Raw genomic sequence first — 5,994 nt, 5'->3', positions numbered from 1 at the left:
CTATGTACCATTTGCATGATGGCACCATGTTTTATGTTGGAGAGCATTAAAGGTGTGTGTCAGTCACACACAAAGGTGACAGGACCTGAGCATCTCAGGAGTCTGATAGTATGTGGGGTCTAGAAACCTGTTATGGGGGTCACTGGGGTCATTTAACACTTTCACAGTGTTATTCTGGGAGGGGTACATCTTCTAGTGGACATTTATGGGATACCTACAAAGTCCCAGGGACCATTTTCGAGCAGTGGTTGTCGGAGATGAGTTTTCCCCACCAGGGGAGAACTGTCAGAGTCTGTAAGTGCTTTGGATGGTCAGCATGGGTGGCAGGCGTGCCAACGGCCTCCATTAGGTGGAGGTCGGGATGCTGCTGTCCACCTTCATCTGCACACGGGGGCCCTGTGATGAGGAGAGATCTGGCCACAAGTGTCCCTAGTAGGAGGGTAAGAAGTCCTGGAGACCAGGGCTGTGGCAGTGAAGGGACAGGCCCTCCCCTAACAAAGCTTCATTCCTGTTGGGGAACTAGGGTTAACGAATGTTAAACAAGCATGTCCATTTCTCCATTTCTGTTTCTTTTTCTTTTCCTTCTTTTCCCTTCCTTCTCCCCCTCCCCTTCTCTCTCCTCTTCACTCTTTCTCTGCCACCTCCTTTTTTTGTGATAGGGTCTCACTCTGTAGCCCAGGCTGGCCTTGAACTCTCAGTTTTATTGGCTGAGACTCCTGAGTGTTGCTGATACTGTACATGTCACATCTAGCCTCTTCCCCTTCCACACTGGGGTTTTTGGATTTCCATCTCTCTGGTGCTGTGGCAGGATAGGTTACGGGCTATGGCAGTGGATGGAGAGAGAGCCTCGGTTGGGTTTTCTGGGACCGACACTGAGTGATCATTTTCGCCGTTTCCTCGATAGCAGTTTGGTGCTCTCTGTTAGTTGACCAGGCTCCTACAGCACAGCGCCATTGTAAACCAAGGAGTGCCTGTCCATGAGAGGTCTCACTACTCCCTGAAGTACCACATGAGCAGTTCGTAACCTGCACTGTCTGCCTCTTCCTTCATCTTCTCCCACACTTACCAGAAGACTACACACTGTCTTTGCTGCCAATCTTGGAAATGCTAAAGGGATTCAGCCTTTAGAGAAATACTTGGGATTTACTCATCTTTTATATGAATGTCAGTTGTGTATTGCTTCCCCTATCCTCCTTAGCATTGAGTCAGTGTGTCAGGTATCATCAAGTTATGAGAGTGGTCTTCAGGACCGGGTAACCAGCAGGTCAACTTTGTCTGCAGGGTCTTGTCTTTCTGTTAGCGTTCTTCTATCTTGTGTTGGAGACTCAGTCCTTGGGAAGTGGCCCTGGAAATCAGATGTCTGTGGCATTACCCCTGGAAGCAGCAGAGTGGAAGGAATTGGAGAGAGCGCACTTTTTTTTTTTTTGAGTCCTTTAAGAGTAGGAAGCGTTTCCAAGTGGTCCACAGCAGACCACACCAGCTTTGTCTCTTAAGGCCTTTCCACACACCTCTTTAGTGAGGAGAACAAGTTGTCTTTCTTGGTTTGGTTGCATTAGAATCTCAGTTCCAGTGCTGGAAAAGGGTTAGACACCTGAATGCTATCTGGGCCCTTCAGCAAGGGAGCATGTGTGATTGCTTCATGGCAGGCATGCTTCCAATATTTTAACTTTCCTTATTGGAATGGGGGTGGAACTCAGAGTACTAACTCAAAGCACTCCTCACATGTGCACAGAACGGATGGGTTCTTTTTCATAAGTTGTATTAGGGGATGACAATGCTGCCTTTGAGCTGCATGCCCTTCATTGATAAGGATGATTACATTGACTTACAGAGTTTTAGAGTAGACAGGCCTTAGTGACCATCCAGCTCCATCTCGGGGCACTGAGGCACAGCCTGCTGAGTAGCCCAGCGAGTGCCTCCGGGCCTGTCACTGAAGACTGCAGCACTCATGGTGCTCATGGCTCTCCGTTGGCATCTCCCTTCTCCTTCCACAGTTTCAGTTCCGTTCCCTCAGGTAATCAATGCTGTTGTGCACTTGGAAGCTTTTATCTGAGCTAATACCTGCACAAGATCTAAATAACTATATAGAACAGTCATTTATAGCTTAGCACATTAGTTCAGCGAATTAGATATTTCACATTTTAAATCTTCATGTGGATTATTGAAAGGCAGTTCCTACATTTATTAGCATGAATAGGAGTTATTTTGGTTAAGAGCAGCGGTTCACGACCTATGGATTGCGACTCCTTTGGGGGTTGAATGACCCTTTCACAGGGATTGCATATCAGATATTTACAGTATCAAAGTTACAGTTATGAAGTGGCAGCACAAATAATTTTATGTTGGGGTCACCACAACATGAGGGACTGTATTAAAGGGCGGCAGCATGGGAAGGTTGAGAACCGCTGGCTGGAGGATCTTCATTTTGCTTATTGGACCTTCATAGGTGGGCAGCATTCCTTGCTGCTCTAAGATAAACCTAATCCAATCCTACAATCCCGCAGAGTGGGGCTCCCCTTCTGACACAGTCCTCGGAGCCTTCATTTAATCTGGAAGTGTTTTGTGTGTAAATTCCAAGCTTTGTTCCTCTGCCAGGAACAGGGGATGAGTGAGGCCCTGAGGATGCTGAGGCCCCCCGGGTCAGGTGTCTGCCTGGCAAAGCAGTCTGCAGTTCATGAAGAGACACCATGCTTCTGGAATGCCTGGTGCCTGATGCCAAGAAAGTAGCTGGAAACAGAATCATCATAGAATCCTAGCAGCATTTTCTGGAACACTAAGAAGTAACTTGATTTCTATCTTGGTGTTATGGCTGTATGTCCCCTGTCTGAAGTGAGGCACGTGTGTTTGGACTACCAGGCCACAGAAGCAGCAAGCTGGCACCAGGGGAATGATGCAGGGCTCTGTCCAGTTCCCCATGCTCAATGCCATCCTCTCTAGTGCCACAGGCAGCAGGTGCAGATATGGACTTTTTGCAATATTTCTCAGCTGAGGTAATGTTAAAGTATCATATCTACCAGTTGGGCTTCTGCTGGGGTGTGATGTCTCTCAGTTGGGGTGCTATGAGGGTACGGTACTTCTCAGTTATGGAGTTTTGTTGGCCTTTTTCGTCAGTTCCTCACCCAGGTGTCATGACAACCAGAAGTGGCCCCACTTGGTTCTTGCTGTCTTCTGGGGGCCATACAGTTCCCATAGAGAATGTGTTAGACACAGAGCTGACTGAGTCATAGTTCTGGAAGCCACATTGTCATATGTTCAGCAGGCTTCCTTGCTTCCACCAAGCCTCGGGAATTGGAGGTGGCACATGCTGGGGGCACGCCCCCTTGTGTTCATCCCGTTGCCAGCATGCCTAGGCTTCCTCCAGTGTGTTACTGGCAGGATTGGGATAAGCTGTCTCTCTTCCTCTTGTCCCCTCATGCTGTGGTCCTTTTGGATATGTAATTGGGAAACATTTTTGCACCAGAGAGCTTGCTAAACAGAACCCAGGAGGGCAGAGTGGGTTGTTGTGACTTCAAGGGTCTGCTTCTTGTCAAAGCTCAGGGCCAGAGCCCCGGGCTCAGTTCTTCAGTACAGTGCAGCTCTGTGACGTCCACACAGCTGCCACTTCAAAGGGGGGGACGGGGTTAGGGAGGCTGGGCAGTTTCTTGAACATCAAATGGTGATTGCAAAACAATAATTTGGTGAGTTATGAATGAATCAGAAACAGACTAGTTACATTTCTCCCAGAATGCTTATTTAAAACACACACTCATACTTACACTCTGCCCCAAAGAACATTTATCCCTTCCCAGGGGAGAGGGGCCTCAGCCCCATGTTTTGGAAGATTGTGAAGCTAGAGTGCTTTCCCACCCAGCAAGGCTTCCGGGCCGCTTCCCTCTCCTTTCTGCCTGCCATTCTTCCTAAATAAGAACATTCCTTTCAGCCTTTTAAAGGATGGGGTAAAACCACACTGCAGGATTCTTGTGCATTAGACTCGGAAGGTTCTTCGGTGCGGTTTGATGGGTGCGCCCTGTCTCCCTGAGCAGTGAGGTTCTTGCATTTCCTCATAGGAGCTAGACTGGTAGAGCAGGGCTTTGGGAAGCGGCAGGTAGCCGAGTTACAGGGAGGAGGCGGACTGTCCAGTGGTACACACACACTCTCTTCCTGTTCTGTCTCTTTCAGTCTGGGTTCCTGCCCCTTCTCTTGAAGAGGCTTTCCCGGCTCCTGCTCTGAACAGAATTCCCTTTTCTTGCTGTGTCGTGCTCTCCCCCCTCACAGCACTTAGAACAGTTTGGGTCTGTGTTGTTCGCCTGCTTGCTGCCCCAGTAGATGGTAAGCTGCACACGTTAGGAGCATCACAGTGTCCCCGGTTCTTAGCACAGTACTAGTGATGCTAAGTGGACAACTGGTGGTTGTCTGGGGTTGGCGTTTCTGTAACAGGAAGTAGGAAGCAGATTTGGTGCTCTCAGTCTGTTTAGACACCTGCGATGGAACAGAGCAGACCAGGTGGCCCATAAACAACAGAAGTTTGTTGCTCACAGTTCTGGATCTCGGGAAGTTCAAGATCAAGGTGCCGGATTTGAACTGTTTCTTGGATCACACAGGCTGTCTCTTCATTGTGTCTTCACATAAATGTGAAGTGAGATGACGTGTGCTCTTTCCTACACACAACAATGCCCCCTAGAGAGAGGGCCAGCATTGCTTAAGCTCTGAGACCTACTCTGGTTAATTCTGCCGATCATTATGTAGCCTACCCGAGTAGTCTGTAGGGGACGTGTAAGGCTCCCATCGTTTTTGTATGGAAGTGTGTTTATCCTGCAGTGGGTTTCCTATACCATGCTTTTAAAAACCCCAGCTTCATATTTTATATGCATCTCTGAGTAAAATGACTTAACTTGATGCTTTTATTAGAAAAATTAAAGTTACAGCCCCAGAGCTCAAGAGAACTTTGTAAAGATATATCTCAAGTTATATTTCAAAAACATTGGTGAGACAGAGGAATTCCTCATAGGAGTTCTGGTGCCTGCTGTGTTAACAGGGCACACACAGTGGGGATGTCCCCAGGCTGTGGCTGAGGGACTTCCTAGCACCAGGGTCCTTGGCACAAGGGTCAAAGAGTTTGCCAAGCCAGCAGTGTCTACAGCTTCTCTTCCCTTTCCTTCTGCCTGCTGCTTCTCCTAGAAAGAGCTTGTCTCTTGGGTCCCTGTAAAGGGCCAATGAAGCCAGTGGAAAGAATTTCACACATTAAACTGAGGGATTAGCAAATGCACTCTGAGTGCTATGCATCCAGTGTGATACTTCGTGGGATTGTTTACAGGATGCTGTGTAACAGGCATCATGCTGCATGCTTGCTACATTTTAGGGAATACAGTGGAAGTGGATTTTGTTGATGCTTTAAGAAATGGTTTGAGATGGAAGATAATGCTTTATAGTTTTTTCCTATTTAAGATAATAAGATAGGTCAGTATCTCCCAGAACATCAGAAAAGGCTTGTTGATGTGCCATATCCCTATCTTTAAAATATATATATATATATATATATATATATATATATATATATATATATATATATATGAGTAGTTTAGTTAGGGTGAAAGGACAAGCTTTTCCATGTAGAGGATTAGTAAATGATACAAGATTATTCAGTCAGCAAGTGTGTTAAAGTAGATTGTGTGGTCTGTTGATTTGTGAAGTTAGAAAGAAAAGGATAGATGGGAGGAGGGATTAGCTGGAAGGGTTGTATGGAGGGCAGCGGCCCCGCCAGACCTAGATGCCAGGGGTTCTGGAGGGTGTGGGATACCATGGCTACCTGATTACCAGACCATAGAAATCAGACGTTTATTCCAGTGAGTATTCTAAAGTACCTAGGATAGACCGTGTTCTGTGTGAGCTCTGAACTGATGAGCAAAGGAACATAAAACACAGTAGGATGCCTGCTCTCACTTTCTCCAAGTACACACACACACACACACACACACACACACACACACACACACACACACACACTGATTAAAGGCA

The 5,994-nt window shown here is 47.1% G+C and overlaps 1 protein-coding gene across 45 annotated transcripts in view; it reads left to right on the top strand.

Annotated features, from left to right (window-relative positions):
- The window catches only part of Cacna1c (calcium voltage-gated channel subunit alpha1 C), a 658,960-nt gene that overhangs the window by 231,910 nt on the left and 421,056 nt on the right, over positions 1 to 5,994 (top strand). The gene's annotated exons all lie outside the window — the stretch shown is intronic.

This window comes from Peromyscus maniculatus, chromosome 3 (genome assembly GCF_049852395.1).
Source record: "Peromyscus maniculatus bairdii isolate BWxNUB_F1_BW_parent chromosome 3, HU_Pman_BW_mat_3.1, whole genome shotgun sequence".
Lineage (NCBI taxonomy): Eukaryota > Metazoa > Chordata > Mammalia > Rodentia > Cricetidae > Peromyscus > Peromyscus maniculatus.
This window is presented reverse-complemented; position numbering and strand designations above follow the sequence as displayed.